Below are 24,382 nucleotides of genomic sequence, written 5' to 3' on the forward strand. Positions count from 1 at the left end.
TTTTCTATTTTTTTAAGTCCATTTCATTTATTTCTGTTTGGATCTTTACGATTTATTTCCTTTTACCACCTTTGGGTTTTGTTTGTTCTTTTTTTTCCAATTACTTTAGGTGTAAGGTTAGGTCGTTTATTTGAGATTTTTCTTGCTTCCTGAGGTAGTCTTATATCACTATAAACTTTCTTTTTAGAATTAGAAGTGATTTTACTATGTCCCATATATTATGGATCATTGTGTTTTCATTTTTGTTTGTCCCCAAGTCTTTTTTATTTCTTCTTGGATTTCTTCAGTAATCCATTGGTTGTTTACGAGCATATAGTTTAGTCTTTATATGTTTGTGTTTTTCCTTTTAATTGATTTCTAGTCTCATAGCATTGTGGTTAGAAAAGATGCTTGATATGACTTCAGTTTTCTTAAATTTACTGAGACTTTGTTTAGAATGTTCTCTCTCTCTATATATATGTGTGTGTGTGTGTGTGTGTGTGTGTGAATATATATATTCATCAGGTTTAATGTATCATTTAAGGCCAGTGTTTCCTAATTGAGTTTTTGTCTGGATGATATAAGTGGGGTTTTAAGGTCACCTACTATTACTGTGTTACTGTCAGTTTCTCCCATTATGTCAATGTTTGTTTTATGTATTTAGGTGCTCCTATGTTGGATGCATATATATTTACAATTGTCATATCTTTTTCTTAGATTTATCCCTTGATGATTATGTAATATTCTTCTTTGTATCTTTTTACAGTTTTTGCCTAAGTATTACCACAATGACTGTCTATTGATTTCCATTTGCATGGAATACTTTTTTCATCTCTGCACTTTCAATCCATGTGAATCTTTAGATCTGAAGTGAGTCTCTTGTAGGCAGCTTATACTTGGGTTTTGTTTTGTATCCACTTAGCGATTCTATTGGAGAAGGAAATGGCAACCCACTCCAGTGTTCTTGCCTGGAGAATCCCAGGGACGGGGAAGCCTAGTGGGCTGCTGTCTATGGAGTCACACAGAGTCGGACACGACTGAAGTGACTTAGCAGCAGCAGCAGCGATTCTATATCATTTAATTGGAGCATTTAGTTTATTACATTTAAAGAACTTATTGAACTGACACAACATTGTAACTCAATTCTACTTCAAAAAATAATTATTGATAGATTTGTACTTATTGCCATTTTGTTATTTGTTTGGAGGTTTCTAGAGTTCTTTTTTGTTCTTTTCTTCTTTTGCTTTCTTCCAGTGTGACTCATTGGAAAAGACTCTGATGCTGGGAGGGATTGGGGGCAGGAGGAGAAGGGGACAACAGAGGATGAGATGGTTGGATGGCATCACTGACTCGATGGACGTGAGTCTGAGTGAACTCCTGGAGTTGGTGATGGATAGGGAGGCCTGGCGTGCTGCGATTCATGGGGTCACAAAGAGTCGGACACGACTGAGCGACTGAACTGAACTGAACTGAGTGTGACTTGATGACTATCTTTAGTGTTTGGATTCCTTTATTTTTTTGTATGTGTCTGTCTATCTGTTTTGTCTTTCTGTTATACCCAATCACCTTACCTGTCTTCTGAGAAACCTGTATGCAGGTCAAGAAGCAACAGTTAGAACCGGACATGGAACAATAGACTGGTTCCAAATTAGGAAAGAAGTATGACAAGGATGTATATTGTCATCCTGCTTATTTAACTTATATGCAGAGTACTTCATGTGAAATGCCGGCTGGGTGAATCACAAGCTGAAATCGAGATTGCCAGGAGAAATATCAGTAATCTCAGATATGCAGATGATTCCACCCTAATGGCAGAAAGCAAAGAGGAACTAAAAACCTCTTGGTGAGTGTGAAAGAGGAGAGTGAAAAAGCTAACTTAAAATGCAGTGTTCAACAAACGAAGATCGTGGCATCTGGTCCCATCAGTTCAGTTCAGTTCAGTTCAGTTGCTCAGTCGTGTCCGACTCTTTGTGACCCCATGAATTGCAGCACTCCAGGCCTCCCTGTCTATCACCAACTCCCGGAGTTCACTCAGACTCACATCCATCGAGTCAGTGATGCCATCCAGCCATCTCATCCTCTGTCGTCCCCTTCTCCTCCTGCCCCCAATCCCTCCCAGCATCAGAGTCTTTTCCAATGAGTCAACTCTTCACATGAGGTGGCCAAAGTACTGGAGTTTCAGCTTAGCATCATTCCTTCCAGAGAAATCCCAGGGCTGATCTTCTTCAGAAGGGACTGGTTGGATCTCCTTGCAGTCCAAGGGACTCTCAAGAGTCTTCTCCAATACCACAGTTCAAAAGCATCAGTTCTTCAGCACTCTGCCTTCTTCACAGTCCAACTCTCACATTCATACATGACCACAGGAAAAAACCATATCCTTGACTAGATGGACCTTAGTTGGCAAAGTAATGTCTCTGCTTTTGAATAAGCTGTCTAGGTTGGTCATAACTTTTCTTCCAAGGAGTAAGCATCTTTTAATTTCATGGCTGCAATCACCATCTGCAGTGATTTTGGTCCCATCACTTTATGGCAAATAGATGGGGAAAAAAATGAAAACAGTGACAGACTTTATTTTCTTGGGCTCTAAAATCACTATGGATAGTGACTGCAACCATGAAATTAAAATGTGCTTGCTCCTTGGAAGGAAAGCTGTGACCAACCTAGACAGCATATTAAAAAGCACATCACTTGCTGACAAAAGTCTGTATAGTCAAAGCTATGGTTTTTCCAGTAGTCATGTATGAATGTGAGAGTTGGACTATAAAGAAGTCTGCGCACCGAAGAATTGATGCTTTTGAACTGTGGTGTTGGAGAAGACTCTTGAGAGTCTCTTGGACAACACAGAGATCAAATCAGTCAACCTAAAGGAAATGAACCCTGAATATTCATTGGAAGGACTGATGCTGAATCTGAAACTCCAATACTTTGGTCACCTGATGTGAAGAGCTGACTCATTGGAAAAAACCATGATGCTGAGAAATATTGAAGGCAAGAGGAGAAGTGGGTGACAAAGGATGAGATGGTTGGATGGCATCACCAACTCAACGGACATGAGTTTGAGCAAACTCTGGGAGACAGTGAAGGACAAGGAAGCCTGGTGTGCTGGAGTTCATAGGGTCACAAAGAATCAGACACAACTGAGTGACTGAATCACAGCATTGTTAATTTGCCTTAAAAACAGCTCTAGATATAGCTTACTGTGCATAATAAAAGTACAATGGACAGTATGTGCCTGACAGACTAATTAGATTATTAATAGAGTTAACAATGGGATGACAAAAATAATTCCTAGTAATAAACTGGAATAATACCTACCTTTAAAGTTTTCTTTTTCCTAAACTTTTTGCACAACTAAAGGTTTTAAAATGTCATTCATGTTGACGTTTCTTTTTACTAATGTTTACATTTTGTGAGTTCCTTGTAGCAGATAGTTGAATGTTGCATTTTTTAAAGTGTTTTGATTTTAGATTTAACATTGCTTCTTCAACATTCACTAGAGCCCAGAAATGAAAATGTTCCTGTCTGGAAAATTATACCTTAGAACAGAAGTTCAGCTCTTATTTCTTTGTACAAAAGCTGTTTAGTTTTTTCATGTAAAATATTAAACCTTGTAGAAAGATTATGTAAATGCAAGGAAAGAGTCCTGGAAGAAGATATAGCAAAGTGATAATAATGGGGAGATGAAAAAAGAACTAAGACTGAGAAAATGTGGAAAGTACAAAGGGGACTTTAAACTCATTTAAATTATATTAAAAACTGATGTGAAGAATGTATACACTTACTACTTAAATAATTAGCAATGAAAAAATAATGTATCTGTCCTGATTTCCTTATTTTTAAGTAAGTTTATTATTTAACATTTTAAATAATATTATTGTATTTCTAAATTATATATTATTTCAATAATTTTGATTGTGTTATTTTATAAACAAACGTGCAATTTCATTTTTTATAATTTATGGCAACACCCTAGTATCAGCACTCCACACTTGTCTTTTGTAAAGCAGTTTCCCAATTTTTTAGCTCTTCATGTTAATTTGTATTATAGGGAAAAACTGAAATATGTATTCAAGTATCTTTTTTTCAGGATGATATTAATGTGAAACAGTTTTGACACCTTGTATTTCAGAGAATATCAATATGTAGATTTCAAATACATTTAATTTTATTTTTTTCAGAGTCAGCAGAAAGAAGACCAGATTGCCTTGGAGAAGGGTCTCTGAAGGAAGGTGGGCCTAGAGATGGGTCAGGGAGAGAGAGAAACAGGGAGGGTACAGCAGACATTTGGCTAGGCCTGGAGTGGAGACGGTGCACAGACAAGGATCCCTTGCAGGTAATCAAACATGGCTTTCATGGAGTCTGAGTAGATAGAAGGTAAGTGAGATAGCACTTAGCAGTTGCCTGTACTAAGTCTTGAAATTTGTCTCAGCAATTTCACCTCGGAGAGCATGAAGATTTAACTATTTCTGTTTAAGTCTGGATAGGTTTTCAGGGTCTTTAAATTAAGTGTTATTTGGAAATAAAACACTGTTTGAGGACACACACTGACTGAAAGTAAAGCTATTGAAAGAAATGTTCCATGCAAATGGAACCCCCCCCCCGCCCCCACCAAAAGCAGAATAGCTATATTTATATCAGACAAAATAGACTTTAAAACACTGACTGTAATTAAAGAGCATTACATAATCATAAAGGGATCAATTCAGTAAGAGGATACTACATTTTAAAATATTTTTGCACCCATATGTAAGCACAAAATATATAAAGCAAATATTAACAGACCTAAAGTGAGACATAGATAGCAATACAATAATGTTTAATAGTAAAGGACTTCAATACTCCACATATATCAATAGATAGATCACCTGGTGAAGTGAAGTGAAGTTGCTCAGTCGTGTCCGACTCTTTGCGACTCCATGGACTGTAGCCTACCAGGCTCCTCTGTCCATGGGATTTTCCAGGCAATAGTCCTGGAGTGGATTGCCATTTCCTTCTCCTGGGGATCTTCCCAACCCGGGGATTGAAGCCGGGTCTACTGCATTGTAGACAGACACTTTACCGTCTGAGCCACCAGGGAAGTCTAGATCACCTAGAAAGAATACTAATAAAGAAACATCAGCCTTAAATGACTCATTAGATCATATGAGCTTAACAGATTTGTACAGAACATTCCATCCAAAAGCAACAGAATAAACGTTCTTCTTATTTGTACATGGAACGTCCTCTGCTGCTGCTGCTAAGTCGCTTCAGTCGTGTCTAACTCTGTGCGACCCCATAGACGGTAGCCCACGTCCTCTAGGAGATCATATATTAGACCTCAAAACAAGTTTTAGCAAATTTACAAAGACTGAAATCATATTAAGCATCTTTTTTGATCACTGTGGTATGAAACTAGAAGCCAATAACAAGAAGAAAACTGAAAAATTCACAAATATGTGGGGATTAAATGGTATGCTCAGAGAAGTAAATGGCAACCCACTCCAGTATTCTTGCCTAGAGGATCCTGTGGACAGAGGAGCCTGGTGGGCTGCCATCTATGGGGTCGCACAGAGTCGGACATGACTGAAGTGACTTAGCAGCAGCAGTAAATGGTATGCTACTGAACAATCAATGGGTTAACAAAGAAATCAAAAGAAAAATTAAAAAATACTTTGGAACAAATGAAAATGGAAATACAATATATCAAAATTTATGGGATTCAGCAAAAGCAATTCTAAGAGGGACGTTCATAGCAATAAAATCTATATTAAGAAAAAGAAAGATTCCTAAAGAACCTAATTTTACATCCAAGGAACTAGAAAAAGAAAGAAAAGAAAGTGAAGTTGCTCAGTCGAGTCTGACTCTTTGTGATCCCGTGGACTGTAGCCTACCAGGTTCCTCCATCCATGGGATTCTCCAGGCAAGAATACTGGAGTGGGTTGCCATTTCCTTCTCCAGGGGATCTCCCTGACCCAGGAATTGAACCCATGTCTCCCACATTGCAGGCAGATGCTTTACCCTCTGAGCAACCAGGAAAGAAGAACAAATGAAATCCAAAGTTAGTAGAAGGAAGGAAATAACAAAAAGCAGAACAGAAATAAATGAAATAGAGACTGGAAAAAAATAGATTAATTTTAAAAGAGCTGATTCTTTTTGAAAAGATAAACAAAATTGATAAGCCTTTAGCTAGATTCACCAAGAAAAAAGAGAGAGAATACTCAAAAGAAATAAAATAAGAAATGAAAGATGAGACATTACACCTGGTACCACAGAAATCCAAAGTATTATAAGTGACTACTATGAACAATTATACATTAACAAATTGGACAACCTAGAAGAAATGGATGCATTTCTAGAAACATACAACCTTCCGAGACTGAATCATGAAGAAATAGAAAATCTGAATAGCTTGATTGCTAGGAAGGATTTTGAATCAGTAATCCAAAACTGTCCAAAAAACAAAAGTCCAGACAGCTGTCCAGGACCAGACAGCTTAACAGATGAATTCTGCCAAACATTCAGAGAAAGATTAATACCAATCCTTCTCAAACTGTGTGCTGCCCAGGTGGCGCTAGTCTTAAAGAATCTGCCTCCCAGTGCAGGAGACACATGGGTTTTATCCTTGGGTCAGTCAGGAAGAGCCCCTGGAGTAGGAAATGGCAACACATTCCAGTATTCTTGCCTGGAGAATTCCATGGACAGAGGAGCCTGGCAGGCTACAGTCCATAGGTCCACAAAGAGTCAGACATGACTGAACGACTGAGAACATAGCATTTCTCAAACTCTTTCAAAAAATGAAAGACGAGGGAACTCTTCCAAACTCATTTTATGAAATCAGTATTGTCTTGATACCAAAACCGGACAATGACACAAGGATAGGAAAGTACAGGCAAATATCCCCGATGAATATAGACATAAAAATTCTCAACAAAATTTTAGCAAACCAAGTTCAACAATACATTAAAAGGATCATACACCATGATCAAGGAAAATTGACTCCAAGGATGCAAGGATGGTCTTGTTTTCTTAAACCAGTCATATGATACACCACATTAATAAAAGGAAGGATAAAAATGATCATCTCAATAGATACAGAAAAAACATTTGACAAAGTTCAACTTTAATGTATGATTAAAAACTCTCAACAAACTGGGTATAGAGGCAACAAAATATAAGCCGTACTGCCTATGATAAGACCGCAGATAACATCATACTCAACAGAGAAAAGCTGATAGTTCCCTCTAAGGTCAGGAACAAGACAAAGATGCCCACTCTTCCACTTCCAGTTCAACATAATATTGGAAGTTTGAACCAAAGCAATGAAGAGTAAGAAGCAATAAAAAGCATTCAGATTGAAAAGGAAGAGATAAAACTGTCACTATTTGCAAGTAATTTGATATTATATATTAAAAAATCTCTAGAGATGCCACCAAAAACCTGTGAGAACAAATAAATGGATTCAGTAAAATTGCAGGATACAAAATCAGTATAAAAAATGAGTTTTCTCTCTAGACATTAATAATGAACTATTATTTTTGTTGTTCAGCCCCTCAGTTGTGTCTGACTCTTTGTGACCACATGGACTGCAGCACGCCAGGCTTCCCTGTCCATCACCAACTCCTGGAGCTTGCTCAAACTCTTGTCCGTCGAGTCAGTGATGCCATCCAACCATCTTGTCCTCTGTCATCCCCTTCTCCTCCTGCCTTCAATCTTTCCCAGCATCAGGGTGTTTTCTAAAGAGGAATTAAGAAAACAGTTTCATTTACAATAGTTTCAAAAAGGAATACTTTTAACCAGGGGTATAAAAGATCTATACACTGAAAACTGGACAGCCACATGCAAAAAAATGAAAGTAGACTGCTGACTCCATACACAAAAATTGACTCTTACAGACTTGAATGTAGGACCTAAAACCATAAAACTCTTAAAAGAAAACATAGACAGTAAGTTTCTTGACATCAGTCTTGGTGATGATTATTTGGATCTGACTCCGAAACCAAAGGCAACAAAAGCAAAAATAAACAAGTTGGGCTACATCAAACTGAAAAACTTCTGCACGGTAAAAATTATTAATAACATGAAAAGGCAACCTACAGAATGGGAGGAAATATTCGCATATCACATGAGTTAAGGGTTAATATCCAAAATATAGAAAGAACTCATATAGCAGTATGAGTAACACTTGGGCAGAGGATCTGAATAGACATTTTTCCAAAGAAGACATACCAACAGGTATGTGAAAAGATGCTCACAGTATCATTAATCATCAAAGAAATGCAAAGCAAAACCACAATGAGGTATCACCTCATACCTGTTAGAATGGCTATTATCAAAAATAAAAGAAATAACATGTTGGTGAGAACGTGGAAAAAAGGGAACACTTGTACTCTATTGATGGGAACGTGAACTGGTACAGCTACAGTACAGAGGTTCTTCATGATCCAGCAATTTCATTTCTAAGTATTTATCCAAAGAAAACAAAGCCACTAATTTGAAAAGATGTATTTACAATAGCCAAGATGTGGAAGCAACCTGTGTCTATCACTAGATGAAAGGATGAAGATGTTGCATACATGTACAACTGAATACTATTCAGGCATAAAAAAAGAAATGGAAAATAAAAGATTTCCATAAAAAAAGGAAAATAAAAGATTTCCATAAAAAATGGAAAATAAAAGATTTCCATAAAAAATGGAAAGCTTGCCAATTCTGACAACATTCTAGATCCATGGGTGGATCTAGAGGGTATTTTGCTAAGTGAAATGTCAGACAGAAAAAGACAAATACTATATGATCTCACTTATACACGAAATATGAAAGAAGCAAGCTCATAGGTACACAGAATAGATCAGTGGTTGCCTGAAATCAGCAGTGCAGGATGGGTAAAATAGGTGAATGGGAGATGGTCAGAGAATACAAACTTCCAGTTATAAAATAAGTAAGTCATAGTAATTTAATGTACAGTATGATATCAGTAATAATACTGTATTTCATGTTTGAAAGTTGTTAATAGAGATGTTTAAAAGTCCTCATCACAAGAATAAAAAAATTTTTAACTATGTATGAAGACAGATGTTGACTGGATTTATTGTAGTGATCATTTTGCTGTGTATACAAATATAATCTCATTATATTATATACCAGAAACTAATATAATATTGTATGTTAATTAGACTTCAGTCAAAACAAAACAACATTTAAATTTATTAAGCACACACATACACATATAAGTAAAATTTTCAGTAATATAACCTATCCTAAATTTCAGTTACTTTTTTTTTGCCACCAATAAATATTTGTGCAGTGAATGAATACAGAGGTTAAATGCAAAGCTGGTGATGGAGATTAGACGATTCTTAGTACATGGAGCATAACTGCTGGAGGTGGGCAAATTATTACTAAGAAGCACAAAAGCAACCAATACAATGAAGAGGGTTTCTGAGTAGCAGAAGTGGCAGTTACACAGATAAATTTCTGTGAAGATGAATTGAATGTCAGAGTGTCCAGCAAAATGGTCCTACAAGACAAGCAGTCCTTTAAGGAGCTGACATAGTATAGAAGAGGGGAATGATCAGAATAGAAAATTAGTCTATGCTCTGAGTAAACTAAGGCTCAGAAAGACTATGACTTGCCCAAGGTATCAGGTGAATAAGTAGAGTTGGAAATAGAAATCAATTCTGCCAGTCCCTGGAGTAACGTTCTTTCCATTATATCACTTCACCTTCTTTAAAGTGAAAGTGAAGTCGTTCAGTCGTGTCTGACTCTTTGGGACCCCATTGACTGTAGCCTACCAGGCTTCTCCAGGGGATCTTCCTGACCCAGGGATCAAATCCAGGTCTCCCACATTGCGGGCAGATGCTTTAACCTCTGAGCCACCAGCCTTCTTTAGAGACTAACAAAGTCATGAAGTGCTAGACTCAGACTGTTCAATGCAAATCCCTCTTGTAGTGGTGTCTGTTGTGTTTTCTGTCTCACGTCTGACTTGGGGAAGTAGGATCTTGACAAGAGAACTGAGTACTGAGAGTAACACAGCAGGTCAAAGTGCACATTTGTGTTTGCTTCCTATTTATCGCCTAGCTTGGAGGTAATCACTGATAACAATCCCTAGTAGTTGAAAGTGAAAATTCAAATACTTTAGGCCAATGCCTGCCACCTACTTTCTCAGTCAGAATTAATAGCTTCCTTTATATATATATATATATATATATATATATATATATATATATATATATATCTCCATACATGGAACAACAGACTGGTTCCAAATAGGAAAAGGAGTACGTTAAGGCTGTATATTGTCACCCTGCTTATTTAACTTCTATGCAGAGTACATCATGAGAAATGCTGGGCTGGATGAAGCACAAGCTGGAATCAAGATTGTTAGGAGAAATATCAATAACCTCAGATATGCAGATGACACCACCCTTATGGCAGAAAGTGAAGAAGAACTAAGGAGCCTCTTGATGAAGGTGAAAGAGGAGAGTGAAAAAGTTGGCTTAAAGCTCAACATTCAGATAACTAAGATCATGGCATCTGGTCCCATCACTTCATGGGAAATAGATGGGGAAACAGTGGAAATAGTGGCTGACTTTATTTTTCTGGGCTCCAAAATCACTGCAGATGGTGATTGCAGCCACGAAATTAAAAGATGCTTACTCCTTGGAAGGAAAGTTATGACCAACCTAGACAGCATATTAAAAAGCAGAGACATTACTTTGTCAGCAAAGGTCCATCTAGTCAAGGCTATGGTTTTTCCAGTGGTCATGTATGGATGCGAGAGTTGGACTATAAAGAAAGCTGAGCACTAAAGAATTGATGCTTTTGAACTGTGGTATTGGAGAAGACTCTTGAGAGTCCCTTGGACTGCAAGGAGATCTAACCAGTCCATCCTAAAGGAGATTAGTCCTGGGTGTTCATTGGAAGGACTGATGTTGAAGCCGAAACTCCAATACTTTGGCCACCTGATGTGAAGAGCTGACTCATTGGAAAAGACCCTGATGCTGGGAAAGATTGAGGGCAAGAGAAGAGGACGACAGAGAATGAGATGGTTTGATGGCATCACCGACTCAATGGACATGGGTTTGGGTGGACTCTGGGTGTTGGTGATGGACAGGGAGGCCTGGCGTGCTGCAGTTCATGGGGTCACGAAGAGTCGGACATGACTGAGCGACTGAACTGAACTGATAATTAAAAATTATTTAACTCCTGTAGCTTCATTACCATCTGTACCAGTCATCAGAAGCTATTCTTGTACTATCTTGGATCATCTCTTCTATTGCCATTTTTAAACAGATAGTTATTTATTTTAGCTATTTAAACATTGTATCATTTAAATTTTTCATTTCTTTAAGTCATTTCAATAAACATTTTAACTCATGATGTCAGAAACTGCATTTTGTATCCTACTCCATGATGAGTATACAGTAGTCATGTATTGTGTGTTTACTGAATAAGTGAAGACTTAAAAGTAGAATTTATTGAAGTTTCTAAATTCATTTTGTAGTAGTATTAGAATCAGATATACTAAACTCAATTTATTTTTAAAAATGAAGTATTTGCTCCAATTAGGAGGAGCCAGAGAGCATCTGTTTCTTATTTATGTTTATCTTCATTATATCTGACACTTAACATAGAATTGAGTCCATGGTATGTTCCAGGGAGATGGTTGCTGAATAGATAAATAGCCATTTTACCCTTCTCATGTCTTCTCTCCAAAAGACATGTATGTGGTCATCTCCTCAGAATCATTTTCACTTTCAATGTGTACCAGCCAGAAGTTTTGAGAGGAGACTAACCCCACTGCAGTAATTCCATCCACCTTACTACAGTGAATTATTCAAGTAATCCAAACCTAAGCCAATTGGATTCAGGAACCTGCAGGTAATCAATCAGGCTAGTAGACAGGGGTTTCTGTTTCAAGTTTCTCATTCTGAGAGAACAATGGAAAGGCAGCTGTCACTCTCCTGAATAGAGCAGAATACAGATGGAAGGTTGGCACTCTTGTAGCCATTTTGTCACCATGAAGGAACCAAGCATTGAGATGATATTGACATCATAGATGTCAAAGCAGAGGGATAGAAAGAAAGAAAATCCTTAATGACATTGTTGAGTCTATGTCAAGTGATTCCCATCAAATTATCTTTACATCCTGACCAGATGCAGATCCAGGTCTAAGATAGGAGTGGCCTGAAGCTTATACAGTTTTGTTCTCTTTAAGAAAAAAGAATGCAAGATCATAAATGCAGAATTAGGTGAAAATGTAAATGTTTGATTAGAATGAGAAAAGAAATCACACCAATCACAAATTTTAAAAAGCTGACAAGTGTCACAAATATTCCCAAACCTAAAAGAACAATATTTTTATTATCTGCCTAATATATCTCTATGGAACTTTTTTAACCTACTTTTTGGGATCCACTTTCTTTGATATCCTTTTCATAAGACAATGTGCTCTTCATAAGATAATAGCATTAGAAAGATTTTGTAATCTTAAGAGAGAACCCAGTGTTGATCAAAATTTGTTTTGTTTTCTTTCAATAACTTAAAAGAGTTTATTTCAGTTTTATATTACACACACACACACACACACACACACTTATTTTTGGCCATGCTGTGTAACTTGCAGGATCTTAGTTCCCTGACCAGGGATTGAATCCAGGCCACGGCAGTGAAAGCCCAGAATCTTAACCACTAGGTCACCAGGGAACTCCCTGCACCATATTATAAATAACATGCAAATAGTACATGTTTTTCAAGTTTGGGAAGTACTCTATAACATTTCAAACATGATTTATAAGATTTCAGAACATGTCAAGTTTTCTTGAGCAACAATACTCTTAAATTGTAAATCTCAAAAATGTAAACCTAGTGCACTTTGAGTTGACCACATGTAATTTCCAATTGTCTTCAGTGTCCTGTTTGTAGTGGCAGATTATTGATTTTATCTTATCTTCATTGATACCAGAATCTTGGGGGGGCTTGCATATATGTGGCTTCCCTTACTCTTATTTATAGTACTTCTCTGCTTTATGTGCTATAAGCACAGGGATTCTGATAAATTCTATCTCAAATGATTCCCATCAAAAACAAAACCCAAAAAAGCCTGGTGCCTTTTAAATGATATATGCTGCATTGTCAAGTATATACCGGACGAGAGGGAGTTTCTGTCTTGACTAGCCATCTGCCTACGCTTTCATGCCTCTGATGGTCTGGCTGGCGAGATGGTTCCTTTTTTGTGAGTCAGCTCAGTTGTTCATTGATCAGTGCTGGGCTGAGTGGTCACTGCACAATGTAGAATGACCTCTCTGTGCTGCTATCAGCAGAGACAGCAGAATGATTAGCACACGGATCTCTCACCTTCCAGGAAGCGGCTTGGGCTTCTTCTTCGTGGGCCAGTCTCATTTCCAAGAGTCGTAAGAGAGCGCAAGCTCTAAGGCCCAAGCAGTTTTCAAGTCTACTTGCGTCTCGGATTGGCACCACACGGGCCTCACAAACCCCTTCTGATACTTGAGTTCTACACTGCTGCAGTCTGAAGCTGTTCTCCCAGAGCCCTAACCCCAGCCCAGCAGGTGTATTACAGTAACTAGGTGGAGGCATATGAAGCTAAAGGATCTCTAATGATGGAGCCAAACTTGAAAATATAAATCAGTTTTCAGTCAGAATACATAATTTGCATACATATACACTTCTTTTTTGAAAACCATTTTAAAAATTGAAGTATACTTCATTTACAATGTGTTAGTTTCAGGTGTACAGCAAAACGATTCAGTTATACATATATATTCTTTTTTAGATTCGTTTTCATTATAAATTATTACAAGATATTGAGCATAGTTCCCTATACTGTATAGTAGGTCCTTGTTGCTTATCTGTTTTGTATATAGTGGTTCAGTTCAGTTCAGTTGCTCAGTCGTGTCCGACTCCTTGTGACCCCATGAATTGCAGCACGCCAGGCCTCCCTGTCCATCACCAACTCCCCGAGTACACTCAGACTCACATCCATCGAGTCCGTGATGCCATCCAGCCATCTCATCCTCTGTCGTCCCCTTCTCCTCCTGCCCCAAATCCCTCCCAGCATCAGAGTCTTTTCCAATGAGTCAACTCTTCGCATGAGGTGGCCAAGGTACTGGAGTTTCAGCTTCAGCATCGTTCCTTCCAAAGAACACCCAGGGCTGATCTCCTTCAGAAAGGACTGGTTGGATCTCCTTGCAGTCCAAGGGACTCTCAAGAGTCTTCTCCAACACCACAGTTCAAAAGCATCAATTCTTCGGCATTCAGCCTTCTTCACAGTCCAACTCTCACATCCATACATGACCACTGGAAAAACCATGGCCTTGACTAGACAGACCTTAGTCAGCAAAGTAATGTCTCTGCTTTTGAATATGCTATCTAGGTTGGTCATAACTTTTCTTCCAAAGAGTAAGCGTCTTTCAATTTGATGGCTGCAGTCACCATCCACAGTGATTTTGGAGCCAGTGGTATGTATATATTAATCCAAACTCCTTATTTATATATCTTCCTGCCCCTGCTATTCCCTTTGGTAACCATCAGCTTGTTTTCTATGTATGTAAGTCTTATTTCTGTTTTGTGAATAAGTTGATTTGTGTAAGTTTTTTAGAATGCATATATAAGTAATATCATACTTCACTTGGTATGATAATCTCTAAGTCCATCCATATTGCTACAAATGGCATCACTTTATTCTTTTTTATGGCTAAGCAATATTCATAATATTCAACGTTGATGGCATTTAGGTTGCTTTCATGTCTTGGCTATTGTAAATAGTGCTGCCATGAACATTGGGATACACGTATCCTTTCAAATTAGGTTTTCTCTAGAGTTCAGGAGTAAGATTGCAGGATCATATGATAACTCTACTTTTAGTTTTTAAGGAACCTTCATACTATTCTCAATAGTGGCTTACCTATTTACATTCCCACCAACAATGTAGGAGGGTTCTCTTTCCTCCACACCCTCTCTAGCATTTATTATTTGTAGACTTTTTAATAATGACCATTTTGACCGGTGTGAGGTGACACCTCATTATAGTTTTGATTTAAATTTCTCTAATAATTAGTTATATTGAGCATATTTTAATATGCTTGTTGGCCATCTGCATATCTTATTTGGAAAAAAATCTATTTAGATCTTCTGCCCATTTTTTGATTGAGTTCTTTGTTTTTTTTTTATGTTGAGCTATATGAGCTGTTTATATATTTTGGAAATTAATCTCTTGTTGGTAGCACTGTTCGCAAATATTTTCTCCTACTGCATAGGTTATCTTTTTGTCTTGTTTATGGTTTCCTTTGCTGTATAAAAAACTTTTAAGTTTAATTAGGTTCCATGTGTTTATTTTTGCTTTTATTTCCATTCCTTTAGGAGACATCCAAAAAAATACCGTTACAGTTTATGTCAGTGAGTGTTCTGCCTATGTTTTCCTCTAGGAGTTTTGTCATATCTGGTCTTACATTTAGTTCTTTAATCCATTTCAAGTTTATTTTTGTGTGTTGTCTTAGAGAATGTTCTAATCTCATTCTTTTACAGATAGCTTTCTAATTTGTTGGAGAGACTGTCTTTTCTCCATTGTATATTCTCACCTCCTCCTCCTTTGTCATAGATGAATTGACTACCAGTGCATGGGTCTATTTCTAGGCTTTCTATCCTATTCCTCCAATTCATGTGTATGTTTTTGTGCTACTACCATACCTTTTGGTTACTATAGCTTTGTAGTATAGTGTGAAGTCAGGGCATGTGATTCCTCCAGCTCTGTCCTTCTTTCTCAAGATTGTTTTGGCTACTTTGGGTCTTTTGTGTTTCTATACAAATTTAAAAAATATTCATTCTGGTTCTGTGGGGAAAACCATTGGTGATTTGATAGAGATTGCATTGAATCTGTAGATTGCCTTGGGTGGTATGGTCACTTTAACAATATTGATTCATCCAATCCAAGAACATGGTACATCTTTCCATCTGTTTGTGTTGTCTTCAGTTTCTTTCTTTCATCAATGTCTTATAGTTTTTGGAGTATAGGTCTTTTCCCTCCTTGAAGTGAAGTGAAGTCTCTCAGTCGTGTCCGACTCTTTGCAACCCTGTGGACTGTAGCCTGCCAAGCTCCTCCGTCCATTTAATGCTAGGTATTTTACTCTTTAGATGTGATGGTAAATGGAATTGTTTCTTTCATTTCTCTTTCTGATCTTTCATTGTTAGTGTATGGAAATCAAGAGATTTCTGTGTATTAATTTTGTATCTAGCAGCTTTACTGAATTCATTGATGAGCTCTAGCAATTTTCTAGTAGTGTCTTTAGGACTTTTCTATGTTCTAAACCATGTCATGTGCAAACAATGACAGTTTTACTTCTTTTCCAATTTGGATTCCTTTTATTTACTATTCTTTAATTGCCGTGATGAGGACTTCCAGAAATATGTTGAAGAAAAGTGGTGAGACTGGGCATTCTTGTCTTGTTCCAGATCGTAGAGGAAATGCTTTCAGCTTTTCACTGTTAAGTATGATGTTAGCTGTGGGTTTGTCATAAATGGGCTTTATTATGTTGATGTTCAGTTCAGTTGCTCAGTCATGTCCGACTCTGCGACCCTGTGGCCTGCAGCACGCCAGGCTTCCCTGTCCATCACCAAATCCTGGAGCTTGCTCAAACTCATGTCCATCGAGTCGGCGATGTCATCCAAGCATCCTCTGTTGTCCCCTTCTCTTCCTGCCTTCAGTCTTTCCCAGCATCAGGGTCTTTTCCAGTGAGTCAGTTCTTTGCATCAGGTGGCCAAAGAATCGAAGTTTCAGCCTCAACATCAGTCCTTCCAATGAATAGTCAGGTCTGAATTCCTTTAGGATTGACTGGTTTGATCTTCTTGCAGGCTAGAGGGCTCTCAAGTGTCTTCTCCAATGCCACAGTTCAAAAGCATCAATTCTTCAGTGCTCAGCTTTCTTTATGGTCCAACTCTCACATCCATACATGACTGCTGGAAAAACCATAGCTTTGACTAGACAGACCTTTGTCGGCAAAGTAATGTCTCTGATTTTTACTATGCCTCTATGTTGAGGTATGTTCTCTATATATCCATTTTTTTCTGTAAAGTTTTTATCATAAATGGATGTTTAATTTTTATAAAAAGCTTTTTCTACATTTATTGAGGTGATCATATGGTTTTGTTCTTCATGTGGTGTATCACCTTGATTGATTTGCAGATACTGAAAGATCCTTGCATCCCTGGAATAAATCCCATTTGATCATGGTATATGACCCTTTTAGTATATTTTTTGAGTCAATTTGCTAGTATTTTGTTGAGCATTTTTGTATCTATGTTCATCAGTGATATTTGGCTATAGTTTTCTTTTTTTGTGATATCTTTGTCTGGCTTTGGTATCAGGGTGATGCTGGCCCCATAGAATAAGTTTGGAAGTGATCCTTCCTCTGAAACTTTTGGAATAGTTTGAGAATAGATATTAACTCTTCTCTGAATATTTGATAGAATTCATCTCTGAAGTCATCTGGTCCTGGACTTTTGTTTGTTAGAAATTTTTAAGTTACTAATTCAGTTTCACTACTGATAATTTGTCTATTTATATTTTCTATTTATTCCTGATTCAGTCTTAGGAAACTATATCTTTTTATATCTTTTTAAGGATTTGTCTGTTTCTTCTTGGTTGTCCATTTTATCGGCATATGGTGGCTCATAGTAGTCTCTTATGATCCTTTGTATTTTTGTGGTGTCAGTTGGAAGTCTCCATTTTCATTTCTAATTTTATTAATTTGGCCCTCTCCCTTTTTCATGAGTCTGGCTAGAGGACTATCAATTTTGTTTATCTTTTCAAAGAAGCAACTATTAGTTTCATTGATCTTTTCTGCTTGTTTTTAAGTCTCTGTTTCGTTTATGTCTGTTCCAATCTTTATAATTTCTTTCCTTCTATTAACTTTGGGCTTCGTTGTTTTCTCTTTAGGTGTAAGGTTAGGTTGTTTATTTGAGATTTTTCTTGTTTCCTGAGGTAAACTCACATCACTATAAACTTCCCTCTTAAAAAAAATTTTTTTTGGCCTTGCTGCGTGGCTTGTGGGATCTTAGTTCCATGACCAGGTATTTGGTCTGGGTCCTCAACAGTGAAAGTGTGGAGTCCTTAGCACTGGACTGCCCGGGGATTCCTTATAAACTTCCCTCTTAGAACTGCTTTAGCTGTATCCCATAGGTTTGGATCATCATGTCTTCATTTTCATTTGTCTCTGGGTATTTTTTATTTTCATTTTTGATTTCTCCAGTAAGCCTTCAGTTGTTTAGTAACATATTGTTTAGCCTCCATGACACATATATCCTTCTTTTATAGCAAAAATACTTTCTTAATGAAACAAGATGCTTTGCCCCCAATAATCAAGTTTTAAACTTAATGTTCTACATTATTATGGCTTTTCATGTCTAAGTTTGCTTTGTGTAGTTTGCAGCCTGAATCTTGATGAAGTTCTCAGGTATTGACAAACCTCCAGCAAATTAGTTATAGGTTAACACTTCTCATTTTGTAGGCAAGATGTAGTGCTTCCCTGGTGGCTCAGATGATAAAGAGTGTTTCTGCAGTAACCTCATAGGCAGGACTAAGAAGTAATCACCATCTTCTCAGGGAAATTATGAAGGGAACTAGAGACTTGCATGCTGTGTTGTCAAGGCAACAATTGCTTGTGACTTCCCAGCAACAGAATTCGTTCATACGGTTATTGAAACTAACACAAATGTTAGTCTCCTGCCAGAAGCCAAGGGTCAGTTTGTGAATGATGTCTCTCTTTCTTTTTTTTTTTTTGATATCTCATTGTGTGTTTTTTTAAATTTATTTATTTTAATTGGAGGCTAATTAATTTACAATGTTGTATTGGTTTTGCCAAACATCAACATGAATCCACCACGGGTGTGGGAGGAGTGTTCAGGACTGGGAATGATGTCTCTTTTGAGGACTAATTAATAAGTACACTAGCTTCCCAGACAGAGACCACAGCAAAAGAAGCCCATATGAGACTGATGCATTATCTTCCTTTCCCATTATACCTGAAGCTCTTATGGCAGCACACCTGTCTTTCTTTGTTCAATTACATTTATTTGTTTCTGTAAAGGTTTTAAATCCCACAGTTAACCTGAAGTGTCCAAGGAGACAAGTCCCAGTGAGTTGTTACTTTCAAAAGAAATCAAAGTCCTATGTTTATAGAGAACAGACACTGGTGGAGAGGGTCAGTAGTAAACAGAGTGGTAGGAAAGAATGTGTAATTAATCTAGGAGGGTGAAAAGAACCAGACGCATATGGAAAATGACATTCGACACAAGCATATTAGGAGAGTCTGGCCTGCTGTGAATAAGCTGGCATGAGGCTCCAGGATCCTGCGGGTAATTGTAGAGCCCCAATCTGGACAGAATATGTTCAAACAGCCTCCTAGATCCTGGACAAAAATACTCCTAAAAAACAAAAAGCAAATTCCACTTTCTAGGTGAAAGGCGCACCTGATGAATGAAATTCTCCTACTGCAAAAAATACAAGAATGGTTTATATGCCAGCATCCTTAAAAGCCTGGAGAATATATCCATTTTAGGACTGTCTATCCAAGGATTAGATCCAAATCTTAGTATTTGGTTTAGCTCTTATGTTATAAATCATGCAGAGTTGACATTCTTTTTATGGATTTGCTGAACGTACAAGTAACATTCACAATCATTTAAGTGAGAGGTTTAATTACTCCTAACCATTTAATCATATTAATTAAATTTCCCTAGGAAAGGAATACTACAAGAGTCAGCAAAAATGGGCTCCAGCTGCCAGGAACTTTGCTACACAGTCAGTTGCTTGCCTTTTACTGCCCTCTTTCTGCCGTCTATGTACCCTTAGGGGCAATATTTAGAGAATCCCTCATTGAGCAAATTTAAATATAGACTGTATGTCAGATGATACTGTTAAATTTATGTCAGTTTTCTTAGATGTGATAGTAGTATTATGATTATGTAGGTGAATGTTTTTATTCTTAGTGGAGGCATGTAGAATATTTAGGGGTGAAATATTTTGATATGTGCAGCATACTTTCAAAAAAACATGAATAGAGAGGAGTGGAAAAGGAGAGATAGAGAAAGGTAAGGGGCATGGGAGAGACAGGCAAATGCAGCCAAAGTTAATGATGATTTGATCTTAGTGAAGACTGTATGGGTATTAATTGTATATATAACTCTTTGCATTTTTTGGACAGGTTGAAAATTATCAAAATGAATGTTGTGAAAAATTATAAAAAGAATATGTAATCCCTGACCTCTGGTGACTAGAAGTTTCTTTGCACTACTTCTATATATTCTTCAGAAATGGAAGACTGACACTCATAAAGGCCTTTACACCAGGCATCTGGTGACCTAGGCGTTAGTTAGTTCAGGCATTACCCCTCTAAAAACTGCAAAGAAAAGGAACAAGCGAGTCAGCTATGGACAGGACTTCAGACAGCAGAGGAAGAGTCCGGGATGGCTGTTCCGTTGGCTCACCGGTCTCACTGGTGGATGTGAGAGGTGGTGTTAAGCACAAAGAATTCTCTAAAGACGTAAGGTGTTTAGGATTTAATATAGTTTTCTTTTTTCTATTTTGCCACATCATTAATTATAACTTTGGCCTGAGAACATAATCCTGGTTTCAAAGAGCCACTTGTTGCACCCCAAAGCAGGAAGTGCCATCCTAGCACTTTCTACTAGGGGAGACAGGTAGTATGTGTGTGTGTTGGGGGTGGTGCATACTCACGTGCACACATATTTGCATGACATTTGAATCAAGTAGAGACTGCGTCAAAGGAATGGATGAAATCACTGTTTCCTAAACTATAATCCTATTTTTTTAAAAGATTTTGTGATCAAGTAAGTTTAGAAACACTGTATATTATATTGTTTTTTTCAGCTTCAAAGCACAATAGTTTATTAAAGACTTTTTAGTATAAGATTTTCCAAACGTATCAGGATACTTATTGAACATTATGCTATAGGCACCATTATGCAACTAGGAGAGCAATGTAAAACAATCATACAGTAATATTTTCTAAGAAATTCTATTGCTATTAAATGAAAATCTGGAGACAATTATTCTCTCAAAAGCAGGCTTTGTACACATTACATTATGTAAAGTACAGGAAGGAATGGCCAGTAAGAGTTCTGGGAGCCCCTGTGACTCTTCCATGAAAATGAGGCATTTAAAAATAATGATATTAATCTATGGGAAAGTCTGACTTTAGAAAACACTCTTGTATATATTTTAAGACACATATTTTAGTAAAGATTATGTTTTAGATATCTTGGTCTCCCTCATATTGCTTTGGATATAACGAGCACTGACATAGTTTGTTTATTGATTAAAATTTGATTTTATATTTTAAAACAGGCAGACAAATTGTACTAATGTTTTTCAAAAGGCAACACCTAGAAGAGGCTATCTGGAATTACTGAAAATGCAAATGTTATCATATATCCTGATTAAAATTTTCAAAGTAATTCAAAATCATGTTTACTGGATGAATGAACAAATAAACACCAAATATTGATTTAGTACATTTGTAATAGAACTGTATTGGAGGATGGGGGAAAGAATGTGTATTTCAGTGTGAGGGGACACAGAAAGAAAGCAGTATCTTTATTCTCTGTGGTAGTGGGAAGTCGATATATAATTTCTAAAATGTAAAAAAGTCAACAGAATAGCAGTGTAAATATATTATTTAGGATCATGAAGGTAAATAACAGAAGAGATTAAAAAGCACAGGAAATGGTTGCCTCTTTCTGTATAATATCTTTTTCATTGAAGTCTCCCTGGGTGCACATTTCATGGCCTTGGTTTAAATAGATACATTTCCAATTCTAGATCTCTTAGTTTGTCTTTCTTTTAATACCTTTAGGATATATCCAGATTAAAACCTAAGTGTAAACAGCTTACAATTTAATGGTTTAAAATCTGACTTCATCTCTCTCCATCCTGAAGGTTTTCTATAGCTTCTGCATCACTTCCAAGGGCATCATTTGTTATTCCTTTCTCATCTTTCTCTAGTTGTTCAACAAACATTTATTGAATGCCTACCATATTTCAGTCTTGGTTCTAGACTTTGGATAAGTAAGTAGTAGATGAGTAAGCCCTCATCATCTCGGTGATTCTTTCTCCAGTGTTACTTCAGTCTGCCTGCTTTGCTTTGTTTCCGTTTTTGCATCCCTTCCCTAAAACAGAGTCACAGCCATCGAGTCACTGTCCAGGGAGAACATAGAATTTTGCATTCTTAGGCTGTGAACAGAAAATCTTGGCAGTCCTCTTGAGGTCAGGCCCCACAGTCAGTCGGCACACATCCAGTTAACAGTACTGGGAAATGATGCGAAGTATCTGCTCAACTGCTGATGGTGAGACAGGTGCATCGTGCCCTGAACAACACTTGTATATTTCATTCACTCATTTGACAGCTTTTGATTATCTACTGTTTCCAGGAACTGTGAACGTAGTGCAGTGCACTGGACTCACAACTGAATGGTGCAAAACCATTTCGATTAAAAAAAATATATTTCAGTCAACTATGTGTGTAAGGCAGATAAGTGAACATAATGTGATAAGAGTCTTAAGAAAGGTATGGAAGAACTGCAGTGTGACCATGAGGCTAGAAGCAGCCCATTCTACCTATCAGGAAGGGTCAGAGATGGAATGAAGTGAATCTCCAAAGAGAAGTGGAGTCCACCAGGAGGCCTGTGGGCCAAGAGGAAGAACAGGCAAAGGCGTGAGGCACATGAAGGAAGCCAGGCTTCCCAGGTGGCAGAATGGTAAGGAACCTGCCTACCAATGCACGAGACACAGGAGATGCTGATTTGATCCCTGGGTTGGGAAGATCCCCTGGAGAAGGACATCATAACCCATCTAGTGTTCTTGCCTGGAGAATCCCACTCACAGAGGAGCCTGGCAGGCTACAGTCCATAGAGTTGCAAAGAGTTGGACATGACTGAAGCAGCTTGACAGGCACACATGAAGGGAGCCTGTCACCTTTGGGCAGCTACAAGCAACACGTAGGTGCAGAGGGGAGTGGAGGGGAGGTAAGTGAAGAAGGGACCAAGTTGTGAAGAGCCTAAACATGAGAAGAATTTTAATCAGTGAAATGGCATACTTTTTAAAAGATGTGGTATAATGTGGGTGGGAGGACTATGAGGGAAACTGGAGAAAGGAAGAACAGTTGGGGGATTTTGTAATAGTCCAGGTGAGAAAGGATGAGCCCCTGAGCAAGGAAAGCGACTATTGCGGGGGGTGGGGGGGGAGGTGTGGAGAATAAGAGTGAATTTAGAAGCTATTTAGGGGGAGAATTTACAGAGCTTGGTATATTTACAGGGTGAAGGAGGCAGAGAACCCAAAATGAACCTGGTTCCAACATAGGAGCTGGACAGAAGGACAAAGAACATGTTTATGAATGAAGAAGAAAATCAGTTCAGTTGTGGAGATGTTGAACTTGCTGTGCTGAGGAAGAGTGAGTTACAGCTGTCTTAGAGGTACGTGCAGGTGTGTGAGATGTGAAGGAGAGAAGCCGAGGGAAGGGAACCACATCCCAGCAGGAATAATGGATGCCAATCATCAGAAGAGGATGAGATTTCAGCTTCATGGTGGGGCGGGGAAGAATATGTTTGGCATCCAGCTTATCCAGCAGAGCCTCTCTTCTTTCTCACACACCCAGTTTTGATGGTAAGTGGACAATGTAGCCAACCTAACCTGAGGAGGATTGCTGACCATAGACTCAGACTCCTCAGGAATGGAGGTTAGGGTTCCCCATCCCCACCCAAGATGAGCCACCTAGACCAGCAGATGTGCTAGCTGAGAGAAGGAAATCTGAAATTGGTAGTAGGGGAGGAAAGTAGTGAGTCTCAGATGTGGTTTTGAGAGCATGTGCAGAGAGAGGCAAGGGCTGTAATTTGGCTCACCAACATTCTTGTAAGGTTCTCCAAACAAAGGAACCAAACAGAAATTGGGGTGGGTTAAATCCAAATGTACGTCAAGGCTGTATATTGTCACTCTGCTTATTTAACTTCTATGTAGAGTACATCATGCAAAATGCTGGGCTGGAAAAGCACAAGCTGGACTCAAGATTGCCGGGAAAAATATCGATAACCTCAGATATGCAGATGACACCACCCTTATGGCAGAAAGTGAAGAAGAACTAAAGAGTCTCTTAATGACAGTGAAAGAGGAGAGTGAAAAAGTTGGCTTAAAGCTTAACATGCAGAAAACGAAGATCATGGCCTCTGGTCCTATAACTTCATGGCAAATAGATGGGGAAACAGTGGAAACAGTGTCAGACTTTATTCTGGGGGGCTCCAAAATCACTGCAGAGAGACTGTAGCCATGAAATTAAAGGACGCTTGCTCCTTGAAATAAAAGTTATGACCAACCTAGACAGCATATTAAAAAGCAGAGACA

General features: G+C 37.9%; 1 long non-coding RNA gene across 1 annotated transcript in view; it reads left to right on the forward strand.

Annotated features, from left to right (window-relative positions):
- LOC128056949 (uncharacterized) overlaps positions 1-23,402 on the forward strand; it is a 42,627-nt gene extending 19,225 nt beyond the window's left edge. The window contains exons 3-4 of the long non-coding RNA XR_008200189.1: positions 4,158-4,312; positions 23,303-23,402. This is a non-coding gene — a long non-coding RNA (uncharacterized LOC128056949). The remainder of the gene's footprint in view (positions 1-4,157; positions 4,313-23,302) is intronic.
- Positions 23,403-24,382: the final 980 nt, after the last annotated feature.

This window comes from Budorcas taxicolor, chromosome 11, assembly GCF_023091745.1.
Source record: "Budorcas taxicolor isolate Tak-1 chromosome 11, Takin1.1, whole genome shotgun sequence".
In the NCBI taxonomy this organism is placed as follows: domain Eukaryota; kingdom Metazoa; phylum Chordata; class Mammalia; order Artiodactyla; family Bovidae; genus Budorcas; species Budorcas taxicolor.